At 41.6% G+C, this 16142-nt stretch overlaps 1 long non-coding RNA gene and 1 pseudogene across 1 annotated transcript in view; one reads left to right on the forward strand and one right to left on the reverse strand.

The window, feature by feature from the left end:
• The window catches only part of LOC134960727 (uncharacterized), a 67045-nt gene that overhangs the window by 44957 nt on the left and 5946 nt on the right, over positions 1-16142 (forward strand). The gene's annotated exons all lie outside the window — the stretch shown is intronic.
• Positions 9006-9124, reverse strand: LOC134944004 (5S ribosomal RNA; annotated as a pseudogene).

The raw sequence follows: 16142 nt of genomic DNA on the forward strand, positions 1-16142 counted from the left end.
TCGATCCTAGGTTTAAAGCCTACGTTGTATCTCTCTTTCCGGCAGACATAAGTCTGCAGATGTTCAAAGACCTGCTGGTGAGACACTTGTCAAGTCAAGCGGAACGTGACCTGCCAACAGCTCCTCCTTTATTTTCTACCGCCACTGGAGCTGCCAGGAAAAGGATAACATTTCCAAAACCACCCGCTGGCGGTGATGCAGGGCAGTCAGGAGCGAAAACTGACATCTGGTCCGGACTGAAGGACCTGCCAACGATTACTGACATGTCGTCTACTGTCACTGCATATGATTCTGTCACCATTGAAAGAATGGTGGAGGATTATATGAGTGACAGCATCCAAGTAGGCATGTCAGACAGTCTGCACATATACTGGCAGGAAAAAGAGGCAATTTGGAGGCCCTTGCACAAACTGGCTTTATTTTACCTGAGTTGCCCCCCCCCCCCCCCCCCCCCCTCCAGTGTGTACTCCAAAAGAGTGTTTAGTGCAGCCGGTCACCTTGTCAGTGATCGGCATAGGAGGTTACTTCCAGAAAATGTGGAGAAGATGATATTCATCAAAATTAATTATAATCAATTCCTCTGTGGAGACATTTACCAGCAATTGCCTCCAGAAAGTACACAGGGACCTGTGATGGTGGATTCCAGTGGGGACGAATTAATACTCTGTGTGGAGGGGGATGTACACAGTGAAAGGGGTGAGGAATCGGACGATGAGGAGGAGGTGGACATCTTGCCTCTGTAGAGCCAGTTTGTGCAAAGAGAGATTGATTGCTTCTTTTTTGGTGGGGGCCCAAACCAACCAGTCATTTCAGCCACAGTCGTGTGGCAGACCCTGTCGCTGAAATGATTGGTTTGTTAAAGTGTGCATGTCCTGTTTATACAACATAAGGGTGGGTGGGAGGGCCCAAGGACAATTCCATCTTGCACCTCTTTTTTATTTTTTTTATTTATCTATGCCATCCTGTCTGACACTGCAGTGCCACTCCTAGATGGGCCAGGTGTTTGTGCCGCCCACTTGGGTCGCTTAGCTTAGTCATCCAGCAACCTCGGTTCAAATTTTAGGACTAAAAATAATATTGTGAGGTGTGAGGTGTTCAGAATAGACTGGAAATTAGTGGAAATTATGGTTATTGAGGTTAATAATACTATAGGATCAAAATTACCACCAAATTCTATGATTTAAGCTGTTTTTGAGGTTGTTTTTTTTTTTTTAAAAACAGAATCCAAAACGCACCCTATTCCGACAAAAAATCTTTAGGCAGGTTTTGTCCAAAACGCGTCCGAATCCAAAACACGACCGCGGAACCGAATCCAAAACCAAAACACAAAACCCCAAAAAGCCCGCTGCACATCTCTAGTTTAGACAGTGGTTTGTCCTAAATTTACCTTAGGGGAATCAGAGTTCTCTGCAATTTAAATATAGACAACCAGCTTATAAGCATTGTTAGCAACTACTGACCATACTCATACTTATATCAAACTAGGATGTGGCTGTTTTAGCCTACCAGATTCAGCAATTTCCATTTTTTAATCAATAGAATATGATGCACTCCTTCGAAAATAAATGGCTGTACAGTATACAATGGTATATAACCATTTTATCATCTTTATTAACACAATATCATCATATCATTAGTTTACTTGTATCCATTAATAGGGATATTTCTAAAAGTTATCAGTTCTGTACAGAGCAACCTAAGTCTCATAATCAATCAATCAATCAATCAATCAATCAATCAATCAATCAGTTAATCAATCAATCCTGAAATTATTTATTTAGAATATGTGTGTGATCTGATTGCAGACCTGCAGCCATCTTAAATATTCTTTTGATAAAAATCTAAATCATAACTAAATTCTTGATAAATGTAATAGATAACATGGGCAGCAAAATGATTTGCACTGATGTGTTCTCAATTAAATGTTGTCCTTTCAAGCAATGATTTTGACCCCCATCAAATGTCGTACTACAGTATATTATAGTATATCATTTATGTTTTATGGGTAGCCTGGTCTTGCTTTTTGAGCACAAATGTTTAGATAAATGTATTCTTTTCATCTGTGATTGATCTTTTGTAATGAATCAAATGTTATTGTTTTTCTTTTATCTTGTCATAGTTCTTAATTTCAAATGTGTATAATTTGTAAAGTGTAATCATTACTGTTAGTAAATGGTGCGCTCTGTACCTGTCTTCTCATGCATAGGATCTCATGGGCGCATCCTCTAGCGTTCATCCCTCTAGTGTCTGTGTCTCAGGGAGGCGGAGCTATGACACCGAGCTCCTCCATCTTAGAGTGTTTGTGGAAGAAGAGTGCAGCTCAGACAGAGAGTGAGAGCTGAGCTGGGAGTGAGACTTACAATGTTCCTCAGCGCACCGCATGTACCGCGCTGCTGGAGTAAACAGAGAGCCTGGCGGTGCATTACTTCTCACAGCGAGATTCAGACTGCACGGACGTCTACAAATATGTCTCTAGGCGCTAATAATTGTTAATAAATAACCAGAAAAATACCCCAAAAAATCTTAATGAATAATCAGCTGCAAACAGTGATAAATATACCTGTGTACGCATATAAAAAAATCACCCCCTGTTGCTACAGGAGATGCCAAACAAAATACACTAATTCACTTGGCGCTATTATACATAGTTTACTGGCTGAAATGAGAAGTGCAGACACATGTCTTAAAATAATATTATTTTTTATTTTTTAAATGTGGAAAGTATGCACTACCAATGTCAATTACCCCACAAATGTAATATACCATTAAAACATGAACAGTGCTCAATCAATTAGCATCCTATTCTACTGCACGCATTCCTCTAAATGCTAAAACACATACTGTATGTGTAACAATTCTATAAATAATAACTACTAATAGAGGTGGACCAATTCTCTATTATCATAACAGTGCACTGTTAGAAAATAACCACATATTAACTTGTGGATAGTGAGACGTATATAAACTGGAACCTTACGTCCTTTAACCCCACACGGAGGTTAGATATTGTCCCGATGCAGGTTTTCACAACTACCAAATAGTGTTCATACATTTGCTGCTGTATAGTAATTTGAGCCAGTCTTAATTATCACACCAATGTGTGTATGTATGCTCAATCTAGCCACCTGTGAGGATGATAACGGGCTCACCACAGTTCACTGAATAAATGAATGGAACAGCTTCTCCCACAGCGGGTCAGTGATTTATTGTGAAGGAGTCGGCTAGGAGGCACCGGACGTCTCCGTCCTCCACAGTCTGATTGCCGCTGCGCCTTCCAGTTTCCGCCCAATGGAGTGCAGTCACTGACAAGTGGTGAGCTAGTGACCGTACAAGCGTGTCCTCAATGGTGGTTTCCCCGTTGCAGCTATCCTCTGACGCGTTTCGCTCGGACTGGAGCTTTATCGAAGAGTGTCCTTGCTGTTCCTGGTGACGCTATTTAAACCTGTTGAATATCCTCCATTGGTCCACCTAATTTGACCACCTGTTTCCTAATTAATTGATACGTGCAGTCCTTCATCCCTTACCACCAGAGCCATCTCCTGCTGTCATACCGCAGCCACATCAGCATACTGATAAGTACCACCAATACACTGTGTTACACTGTATGTTAAAAGGGGTGTACTACAACTGGCCGGCAGTCGGGATCCCGGCGCCCCGCATACCAGCACCAGGATCCCAACCGCCGGAATGCCGGCAGTGGGACGAGCACAAAAGAGCCCCTTGCGGGCTCGCTGCGCTCGCCACGCTGTGGGCACAGTATTTATTCTCCCTTCTGGGGTGTCGTGGACACCCCAAGAGGGAGAATAGTTGTCGGTATACTGGCTGTCGGGATCCCGGTGCCAGTATGCTGAGCCTCCAGTTAAAAGGAGCCAATTGCCTATTATTGCAGTATACCCAAATCACCTGTGTATATTACAAATAAACCTGCTTGCTATTAACTCATTGAGTGTGTGGACTAACGTCACTACATCAAGCACCGCAATCCTCTGCCAACAATTACATTATGATTTTATCGTTGCAAACTTTCAATCACTTACATTGCAAATCATAATATTTAATATTAGTACTATATTAATTGCCACTGCCATGGTTTTTACAGTATGCCACTCAGTGACATAAGTTCATCCCAGTTGCCTGGTGGCAAGATAGATATTGGCCTATATATTTATGTATGTGTATATGTATATATATATATATATATATATATATATAAACAGACAAAGGAAAAAATGGCGTCACTACAAGTGAAAAAATCTTAATTTAGTGCAGTTTAAATGAACATCACAAGAACCAACGTTTCGGGGCCCGTAGCCCTTTTGTCAAGGTGTGTATAGTGAAAAGTGCAGCCTGTCTTACCTTATAAAGCCCTGTGTAGTGAGTGAAGGAAGGTGAGGAGGAGCTTCGCCCACGCCGCCGTCGGGCACCGGGGCACTTCCGGCGTCCAGTGGACTTCCATGTCACACCCTCCGCTCGTCTGCTTCCGGCGTCCCGCGGCTGTGGCGTCCCGATCGGGTCCCGGCCTGGTTGCCATAGCAACCTGTGCCGCTTGCCAATGCGCTTGCGCGCCGGGCTCTGCAAAAGAAAGTGGGATAGTGCAGTAGCAGAGAGTGACATAGTGCAAAACGTATAGTAATACTAGTGATGTGCACCGGACATTTTTCGGGTTTTGTGTTTTGGTTTTGGATTCGGTTCCGCGGCCGTGTTTTGGATTCGGACGCGTTTTGGCAAAACCTCACCAAATTTTTTTTGTTGGATTCGGGTGTTTTTTTCAAAAAACCCTAAAAAACAGCTTAAATCATAGAATTTGGGGGTCATTTTGATCCCATAGTATTATTAACCACAATAACCATAATTTCCACTCATTTCCAGTCTATTCTGAACACCTCACACCTCACAATATTATTTTTAGTCCTAAAATTTGCACCGAGGTCGCTGGATGGCTAAGCTAAGCGACACAAGTGGCCGACACAAACACCTGGCCCATCTAGGAGTGGCACTGCAGTGTCAGGCAGGATGGCACTTCAAAAAAATAGTCCCCAAACAGCACATGATGCAAAGAAAAAAAGAGGCGCACCAAGGTCGCTGTGTGACTAAGATAAGCGACACAAGTGGCCGACACAAACACCTGGCCCATCTAGGAGTGGCACTGCAGTGTCAGACAGGATGGCACTTCAAAAAAATAGTCCCCAAACAGCACATGATGCAAAGAAAAAAAGAGGCGCACCAAGGTTGCTGTGTGACTAAGATAAGCGACACAAGTGGCCGACACAAAGACCTGGCCCATCTAGGAGTGGCACTGCAGTGTCAGGCAGGATGGCACTTCAAAAAAATAGTCCCCAAACAGCACATGATGCAAAGAAAAAAAGAGGCGCACCAAGGTCGCTGTGTGACTAAGCTAGTATACTTGACGACACAGAGATAGGTAGAGCAGTGGCCTACTGTACCGTACTGCTATATATTATATACTGGTGGTCAGCAAACTGTGCAAAACTGAAATGCACCACAGGTATGGATGGATAGTATACTTGACGACACAGAGGTAGGTACAGCAGTGGCCTTCCGTACCGTACTGCTATATATAGTATACTGGTGGTCACTGTGTCAGCAAACTGTAAAACTAAAATGCACCACAGGTATAGAATGTAGATGGATAGTATACTTAATGACGACACAGAGGTAGGTACAGCAGTGGCCTTCCGTACCGTACTGCTATATATACTGGTGGTCACTGTGTCAGCAAACTGCAAAACTAAAATGCACCACAGGTATAGAATGTAGATGGATTGTATACTTAATGACGACACAGAGGTAGGTACAGCAGTGGCCTTCCGTACTGTACTGCTATATATACTGGTGGTCACTGTGTCAGCAAACTGCAAAACTAAAATGCACCACAGGTATAGAGTGTAGATGGATAGTATACTTAATGACGACACAGAGGTAGGTACAGCAGTGGCCTTCCGTACCGTACTGCTATATATACTGGTGGTCACTGTGTCAGCAAACTGCAAAACTAAAATGCACCACAGGTATAGAATGTAGATGGATAGTATACTTAATGACGACACAGAGGTAGGTACAGCAGTGGCCTTCCGTACCGTACTGCTATATATAGTATACTGGTGGTCACTGTGTCAGCAAACTGCAAAACTAAAATGCACCACAGGTATAGAATGTAGATGGATAGTATACTTAATGACGACACAGAGGTAGGTACAGCAGTGGCCTTCCGTACCGTACTGCTATATATACTGGTGGTCACTGTGTCAGCAAACTGCAAAACTAAAATGCACCACAGGTATAGAATGTAGATGGATAGTATACTTAATGACGACACAGAGGTAGGTACAGCAGTGGCCTTCCGTACCGTACTGCTATATATACTGGTGGTCACTGTGTCAGCAAACTGCAAAACTAAAATGCACCACAGGTATAGAATGTAGATGGATACTAGTATACTTAATGATGACACAGAGGTAGGTACAGCAATGGCCTACTGTACCGTAATGCTATATATTATATACTGGTGGTCACTGGTCAGCAAAACTCTGCACTGTACTCCTCCTATATAATATTATACTGGTGGTCCCCAGTTCCCACAATAAAGCAGCACACTGAGCACAGATATGGAGTGTTTTTCAGGCAGACAACGTATTACTGGTGGTCACTGTCAGCAAAACTCTGCACTGTACTCCTCCTATATACAGCTGCTCCCCAGTCCCCACAATTAAGTAATAAGCAAGCACAAAATATTTGCAATGCATCAACATAAACGGAGAGGACGCCAGCCACGTCCTCTCCCTAACATTTCCAATGCACGAGTGAAAATGGCGGCGACGCGCGGCTGCTTATATAGAATCCGAATCTCACGAGAATCCGACAGCGGGATGATGACGTTCGGGCGCGCTCGGGTTACCCGAGCCATACGGGAGAATCCGAGTATGGCTCGGACCCGTGTAAAAAGGGTGAAGTTCGGGGGGGGTTCGGTTTCCGAGAAACCGAACCTGCTCATCACTAAGTGATACTAGTGCAATCTATCTGGTACAGTACATTGGATATTCAGCAGCAGACATGGTACAAAACGTAATAAAAAATGTAATAAAAAATCTACACAAGAGCATAGTGGAGGCTGGATCTAAATAGGTGTATCAAATTACCCTTTTAAAAGCCAAAGTGTCTCCACTCCTAAATTATATCTCATATAGTAAATGCGTTGAATTAATATTCCAGTCAATGCAGGGAAGGAAAGATGGGTGAGAGGATAGAAGAAAAACGGAAAAAGCGGAAAAAAAGGGGGGGGGGAGGGGGGGGGGAGTGGGGGAGGGAGGATGACGGGGGGAAAGGAGGGGAAAAAGTTGGGATAAAAGGTATAGAATGATGGAGGGGGGAAGGGGAGGTTTGGGGGGGTTTTAGGGTTAGGGGTTTTTCGTCCCTAACTCTAAAAACCCCGGCGGCGGCGCGGGCGAAGCTCATCCTCACCTTCCTTCACTCACTACACAGGGCTTTATAAGGAAAGACAGGCTGCACTTTTCACTATACACACCTTGACAAACGGGCTACGAGCCCCGAAACGTTGGTTCTTGTGATGTTCATTTAAACTGCACTAAATTAAGATTTTTTTCACTTAAAGACCTGGAGTGACGCCATTTTTTCCTTTGTCTGTTTGTACATACCGCTGTGGAGGGCACCCAGGCAGCTATACACTTAGGACCAGGAGTGCTGGGCATTACCTCTGTTATATATATATATATATATATATATATATATAATATAATATATATATGTGTGTGTGTATACATAATGTAAAAAAAAGTATAGGTATGTACATTTCATTGTCATTTATTTTAAATCACTAATCACTTATCCAGTTATCCCCAGGATTAGAGCCCATGACCTTTTACACTGACATAACTATTTGCTCCTGCATAGCAGACCTGCAGATTCTAACTATATGAAGCTGTTAGTTAGAATTGTCAGTTCAAAACCATTGCAACTAGGCAGATCTATGTGGTGTGCAGGCACACACTACATACTGTAGATCTGCTCAGTCACTCACAATACTGATTATTTCTCTGACAATTAATGTGCAAGTGTCATACCCAGGATTAGAACCCACAACCTATTACGCAGGAAACAGGCACCTTATTGATAGAGCTATTTGCTCCTGTATAGAAAGTATGAAAATTCTAACTGTATGAAGTTAATTGTAATTGTCAGAGAAGTAACATCATATAGTTATAATTCTAATGCTTCCTTGTACTTGTAAGATGTGTATCTTTAAAAAAAGTGGGTGTGACTTGTAAGGTGCAGGGACTAGTGTGGGAGCCGGCCATGGAAAAGATAGTGGTGGCTGTCTATTAACTTAATTAACTTTATTGAATGGTGTCACAGAATGGGAGGAGAGATGCACCCCTTCGGAGCAGGAGCCCGGCGGCAGCTGACTCCGTTGCCTCCCACAGTTACGCCTCTGATGCCACTACCTGTCCAACAATTACTTATGCAGTATAAAGTTAGATTAAGGATGCCGCACAGGACTGAGTGGTTTTTATTTTGAAGTTTATTTGCAAGAGGTTTCCAAGGTAACCGACCAATCAGAAAAAAATCTGGAATTTATCACCATCTACCAGTAAGGATAATTTTTTGTAGATATAAACAGTGATTGTCGATGGTGCTCCCATAGGTCCAATACATATGTAGTAAAGGGAAAAGAAACAGAAAGAAAGAGACCTTTGTTGGGAGCACTCCCACTTGGAAACAATTATGATTTGAGTAATAGACAATGATATGAAAAATAAAGTGATTAAAATGTAACCTTTAATTGTATTATACTAAAATATTGGTACACCAAATATGTTATTTCACTTTTATAAGTGGCTAATAGATGTAAGCCACCTGGTAAAGCTAAATTGTGAAAATATTGATGAAAATACAAGGCATTATTTGGCAGGCCCAGAATACTAGGATGTATGGAATAGGTGCTATGACCAAATTGCTGCCGTCAAAAAAACCTACAACACCTGGTATTCCTTAGTGGTCCACCACCTAAGTACTGACCAGGCCCAACACCGTATTGCTTCCAAGATCAGACGAGATTGGGCATGCGCGGTGTGGTATGGTAGTAGATCAGCATTGATATGGCAAATTCTACCACTAATATGTAAATGGTAGAGGGTTATTGGTAAGCACCTTGTTACCAAGTTGACCGAATAATCTCTAAAGAGACAATGTATGTTTGACCATCATTGCACCGAAATGTATCCAAAATATGTAGGTATACGTAGGTTTAAATCATGTGGTCAAAAGTTTCTTGGCCCGCAGGGAATGCCTGTATGTTTCATTATGTGCTGTGCAGCACCTTTGAAAATGGGTTTCTGCTGCCGGTAAGGCAGATATAGACCACTGTTATACTGATAACATGCCGCAATGTTTGTATATGATCCAAAGAGAAATCGTCTCTATTGTTAATTGGATCACCCTATTAAATTGAAAAAGAGAGGTTATTGTGAAATTGTAAACTCCAAAGATCATAAATAAAAACTCCTATTATGCCATGATCGAAATTGCTGGACAAAAGATGATATTGAAATTTTTAGGAGAAAGAAAACAGACTTGAAAAGTAGGCAGGATGTGTAACCATCTCAATTATCCATTTAGAGGCTAATTAGTACCATCGTGCATAAACAAGGTATAAATGTTGTCTTTGAAACAAAAAGATAAATAAATCGGCCACAATAACTTATTTTGCATGTATCCACAGTGTGTCTATAATGTATCTGTCTAACATGTAATAAACAGACAGAAAATACCAAAATGAACCCGAAGAGGGGACATATAAAGTGATCCCCCAAAAGAGCATATGCTAGGTGATTTTTACAATGTGTTTAGCTATGGTATGCACAATAGCTTTATAATCCAGTAAAAAACCTGCATATGACTAGGTGCTGATGCGCTATATTATGATGATTGGCATAACATTTGCCAAAGAGACCAATGCACATTGATTCTTGAATTTGTATGTGCAAGTAGGTTCAACGAGAGACAGTATAGCAGATGGGACAAAAGAAATACTTATATTTGCCCGCTCTTAGTGCACCGCTGGCCGCTAAGCTCCAGCGTCTGTGCAGTTTGTTTAATCTCCTCTCCTGCTAACGGGAGATCGATAGGCTAGTGGAGAGAAAAGAAATACTTAAGTGTTTGTCTGCTTGTGGTGCGCCGCTGATCGCCGGGCTCCAGCGTCTGTGCTGCCTGTCTGATCTCCTCTCCTGCCGGTCTCTGGTCATGTGAGCGCACTCATCATGACCCTGTTCACCTGTTCACCTCCCAACGTACGTTTCACAGATTAGCTTGTTCACGGGTAGTGTGAACATGTGGTGTCAGGATCTGACTTAAATCTGTACGAGTAGCCAATCAGAGTTGTACCTGTTTGATTGTTATGTTGATTCTGACACGGTTTGTATGAGCTTAGAAGTAATTATAAAAATAGATCAAACAACTTAGGTGTCCTGCAAAAACGTTTGCAGATTAAATTGCCAAGGGGATTTAATTATTATAAGCCTTATAGTATATAATGGTGGTGCGTGAATGTGTATAAAGAATTAAAAATAATGTGTGAGGTATAGGTGAATAATTGGTGAAAATTATTGTGTGTGGATATTAGGATTAATTAATTATTAATTTGTGTATGGACTTTTATGAGTAGATTTAATTATTAAGGGGGGAATAGGAAAAAAGGGGGGGGGGGGGGCGGGGGGGGGAAAGTTGTTTGGGGGGTGGGGGGGGTGGGGGGAAGGGATTGGGTAAGCAGGATATGTGGTAAGGTTAAATAAGAGGAGTGCTATTTAAATTATATAATAGATGTGACTGTGTGTAAATGTGGGTGCTAATGTTATATATAAAGGCAGCTATATAATGATTTAATGAAAGTCATTAATGAAGGAGATACTGTATAATTGGCTTATAGTGCTGGTATAGTTAAGAACCACTATGTTGAAATAATAAAAATTAAAATTAGGAATTATAACTATGGTTACTGATTATTAAAAAGAGATAAAAAAATGATGAAAAAATGAATTAGTCAATCAAATTGGACAGTCAAATTGGAAGAAATGCTCCAAAATTCATAGTTTCATTCAGTCCATGTGGATGCAGTGAGTTTAGTTTAAATGTCCATTCACATTCCTTTCGTAAGAGAGTGCTGGTCAGGTCTCCCCCACGTAGACCCAATTTCACTTTTTCTAGTCCACAGACTTTAAGTCCATCCCACCGACCTGCATGGTTGGAAAAGAAGTGTCGTGCTATAGAGGTGAGTTGCTTCATTTTTTGTAAGTCCTTGGTGGCATTCCGGATGGATCCAATATGTTCAAGGATTCTTTGCTTGAGGGCTCTAGTCGTCATGCCCACATATCTTTGTCCACAAGTGCACACAATACAATAGATCACGCCTTCGGTGGAACAGATTATGAAATGCTTAAATTTAATATCTTTGCCATAGCGATCCTGAATGTGGTCAGTCTTAAGGATATATTGGCATGCTTTACAGTGACCGCATGGATGTGTGCCAGTGGTAGTCTGTGGTTTATCACGAGATGGTTGGAAATGGCTAGACACCAATCTATCTTTCAAATTTCTTGATCTCCGCCAACTCATGGATACTTGTGGTCCAAGTTTTTCAGATAGAGTAGGGTCCAAGTGGAGAATTCCCCAATGTTTTTGGATAGCTTGTTTAACCTGGTGCCATTCTTGACAAAATCCCCCAACGAACCTGATGGTTTTATCCTCTTGTTTCTTTTGTTTCTTATCAAAAATTAAATGTTCTCTCTGAGTGGTCTGGATGTTTCTACTGGCTTTCTTGATAGATGTGTTGCTGTATCCTCTCTCACGAAGTCTATTAGAGAGGTCTTTGCTTTGTTCTGCGAAATCCTGATCATTAGAGCAGTTTCTTCTTAAGCGTAGGAATTCTCCTTTGGGTATATTATTTATTGTGGGAGGGAAATGGGAGCTGGTTTGATGTAGAAGTGTATTGGATGATGTCTCCTTCCTAAATAACTTTGTTGAAAGCATGTCATTTTTATCCTTAAAGATGAGTATGTCCAGAAATGGGAGTTCATCTTGACTGATGGCGTGAGTAAGGCGAATATTGAGATTGTTGTTGTTTAAATGTTCGATAAACAAGAGTAACATCTGTACATCTCCTTCCCAAATCATCAGAATATCGTCGATGTATCTTACCCACATGATGATGTTGGTCGTAAAGACATCATTACTGTCACTGAAAACAAATTCGCGTTCCCACCATCCTAGAAAGATATTGGCATACGTCGGGGCACACGCTGCCCCCATAGCTGTGCCCCTAGTTTGTAAGTAGAATCTCTTGTTAAAGGTGAAAAGGTTGTGACTGAGTGTGAATTGAAGTAGGTCCGCAAGGAATGTATGGAATTTTTCCATTCCTTCCATGTTAATGAAGTAGTTGACTGCTTCCAGTCCTTTATCATGGTCGATTGAGGTATATAGTGCCTCAACATCTAGAGAGACTAGAAATTGATTTGCCTCCAGTTTGACATCATGGATCTTACGAAGAACGTCTGTAGTGTCTTGAATGAAAGAGGGGAGACCCATTACATGGTGTCTCAGATGGAGATCGACAAAGATACTTGCTTTTTCCGTCAATGATCCAATCCCTGATACTATTGGTCTACCCGGTGGTTGACACAAGTTCTTGTGGATCTTGGGCAGCATGTAGAATGTGGGGATTCTAGGATGTGTCGTCTGAAGATATTGATATTCTGAAGGTGTTATTGTTCCTTCCTCATGCGCATTGGAAAGCATCCTATCATACAATATTTTGTAATTTTCCTTGGGATTGAGTAGTATCCTCTGATAACATGTCTGATCTTCCAACTGTCGATATGCTTCCTGTATGTATTGTTCTTGGGGCCATATTACCACATTGCCCCCTTTGTCTGATGGCTTTATAATTACATCCTGCCAGGATTCAATCTCTCTTAAGGCATCCAGTTCTTTCCTAGTTAAATTGGAATTGCGCAGTCTTCTAGTTTTCTGAAGATGTATATGATCAAATTCTTTGGATACTAATTTGGTAAATATCTGTACTTCTGGGCTTGTCTGTTCCGAAGGGAAAAATGATGATTTTTTCTTACAAATGAATCTCGTACTGACCTCCCATTGAGGATCTATAGTTGCTGTGGATTCGGATTCTAGTGCCTCCAGGGCTTCCAGAGCTTCTAATTCAGGCCCTGATAAGTCTGGTGCAGTCATGTTGTCACTTACTTCGGTCTGGTTAAGTTGTGTACTTCCCATTTCAGGTGCAGATTTCTTATTATGGAATTTGGCAAGCAGTAATTTTCTGTTAAAAAGTCTCAGATCCTTTTCCCATTTGAATCTATTGAATTTCTCAGTTGGAGAATATGAGAGACCTTTGCTCAAGACTTGAATTTGCTCGTGATCTAGATTGTGTGTTGAGAGATTAATGATTTTGAGTTGTGAAGTGGTATCAGGTGGATCGGAGGATTCTGATGTTATCTTCTGCGTGTATTCCGGGGTGGTTGTCTCCTGGGTGGTAGTTGGTCCCATTGTTGTTGTTGTCTTCCTCTTCCTCCCCTTCCGCCCCCTCCTTGTCTTTCGTTTGTTGGGTGCCTTGATCCCCTTCCCCTGGGGGGATCCCCTAAAAAATGTTGATGATGATATTGAGTCAAACTCTCGCCTTCCCCTCTGGAGTTTGTCGTCAGAGGTGTATTGAAGGTGTACTCGGGGAGTTCCTCTGTTCCGGATGTTTCCACATCTGATGATGAGTACTGTTCACGGTTTCTGGGGGGTCGTTGTTGCCAAGAAGGTTTATTCCATTTGAATATTTTGCCTGAAGCAAAGTCCTTTTTGTCTCTGGCAAATTTGTTCCTTTTTCTATCAATGATTGTTTGTTCATATGTCAAAAGGTCTTGTTTATTTTTTTCAAAGCACCGTTGAAACTGTGTATCCTTCTCCCAAGGTTCCAGTTTTTTACTCAGTTCTTCCACTCAGTCCTGTGCGGCATCCTTAATCTAACTTTATACTGCCTACTGCAATAACTAGAAATAGTTTTCTTAGGAATACCAGCACGGATAAGTGGTTATTACGTGTCTTTTGAGTAACCATAATTTTTTGTACACCAACGGGCATAGTCCCATATACATGTAAGATGAGCTTCAACTTAAAGCAGGAATTATCCTACAAACATAGAAATAGAGAAAACTTAGATGATATCTTTCCTAGCAACATAGTGGATACAGAACCCCATAGCAACTGGGAATCAGACTTTGTACAACTCAAACAAACGTTACATAAACAAATAAGGACCAACTGGGATCTTACCACGTTAGAGAACTATGTTAAGAACAAAATAGTACCACGTGGCCTCAGACCAAGAGTTTTCCCCACTTTTACCTTGATAACTGAAAACCTCAAAACTGAATGGGATAACAGTCTTCTTAAGTGCTCTATGGAACTCATGGGCATTCTAATCAAACACAACCACCTTGTACTTGAAGGTTGCGAACGTGATCTGGAAGAACTGAGTAAAAAACTGGAACCTTGGGAGAAGGATACACAGTTTCAACGGTGCTTTGAAAAAAATAAACAAGACCTTTTGACATATGAACAAACAATCATTGATAGAAAAAGGAACAAATTTGCCAGAGACAAAAAGGACTTTGCTTCAGGCAAAATATTCAAATGGAATAAACCTTCTTGGCAACAACGACCCCCCAGAAACCGTGAACAGTACTCATCATCAGATGTGGAAACATCCGGAACAGAGGAACTCCCCGAGTACACCTTCAATACACCTCTGACGACAAACTCCAGAGGGGAAGGCGAGAGTTTGACTCAATATCATCATCAACATTTTTTAGGGGATCCCCCCAGGGGAAGGGGATCAAGGCACCCAACAAACGAAAGACAAGGAGGGGGCGGAAGGGGAGGAAGAGGAAGACAACAACAACAATGGGACCAACTACCACCCAGGAGACAACCACCCCGGAATACACGCAGAAGATAACATCAGAATCCTCCGATCCACCTGATACCACTTCACAACTCAAAATCATTAATCTCTCAACACACAATCTAGATCACGAGCAAATTCAAGTCTTGAGCAAAGGTCTCTCATATTCTCCAACTGAGAAATTCAATAGATTCAAATGGGAAAAGGATCTGAGACTTTTTAACAGAAAATTACTGCTTGCCAAATTCCATAATAAGAAATCTGCACCTGAAATGGGAAGTATACAACTTAACCAGACCGAAGTAAGTGACAACATGACTGCACCAGACTTATCAGGGCCTGAATTAGAAGCTCTGGAAGCCCTGGAGGCACTAGAATCCGAATCCACAGCAACTATAGATCCTCAATGGGAGGTCAGTACGAGATTCATTTGTAAGAAAAAATCATCATTTTTCCCTTCGGAACAGACAAGCCCAGAAGTACAGATATTTACCAAATTAGTATCCAAAGAATTTGATCATATACATCTTCAGAAAACTAGAAGACTGCGCAATTCCAATCTAACTAGGAAAGAACTGGATGCCTTAAGAGAGATTGAATCCTGGCAGGATGTAATTATAAAGCCATCAGACAAAGGGGGCAATGTGGTAATATGGCCCCAAGAACAATACATACAGGAAGCATATCGACAGTTGGAAGATCAGACATGTTATCAGAGGATACTACTCAATCCCATGGAAAATTACAAAATATTGTATGATAGGATGCTTTCCAATGCGCATGAGGAAGGAACAATAACACCTTCAGAATATCAATATCTTCAGACGACACATCCTAGAATCCCCACATTCTACATGCTGCCCAAGATCCACAAGAACTTGTGTCAACCACCGGGTAGACCAATAGTATCAGGGATTGGATCATTGACGGAAAAAGCAAGTATCTTTGTCGATCTCCATCTGAGACACCATGTAATGGGTCTCCCCTCTTTCATTCAAGACACTACAGACGTTCTTCGTAAGATCCATGATGTCAAACTGGAGGCAAATCAATTTCTAGTCTCTCTAGATGTTGAGGCACTATATACCTCAATCGACCATGATAAAGGACTGGAAGCAGTCAACTACTTCATGAACATGGAAGGAAT

This window comes from Pseudophryne corroboree, chromosome 1, assembly GCF_028390025.1.
Source record: "Pseudophryne corroboree isolate aPseCor3 chromosome 1, aPseCor3.hap2, whole genome shotgun sequence".
Lineage (NCBI taxonomy): Eukaryota > Metazoa > Chordata > Amphibia > Anura > Myobatrachidae > Pseudophryne > Pseudophryne corroboree.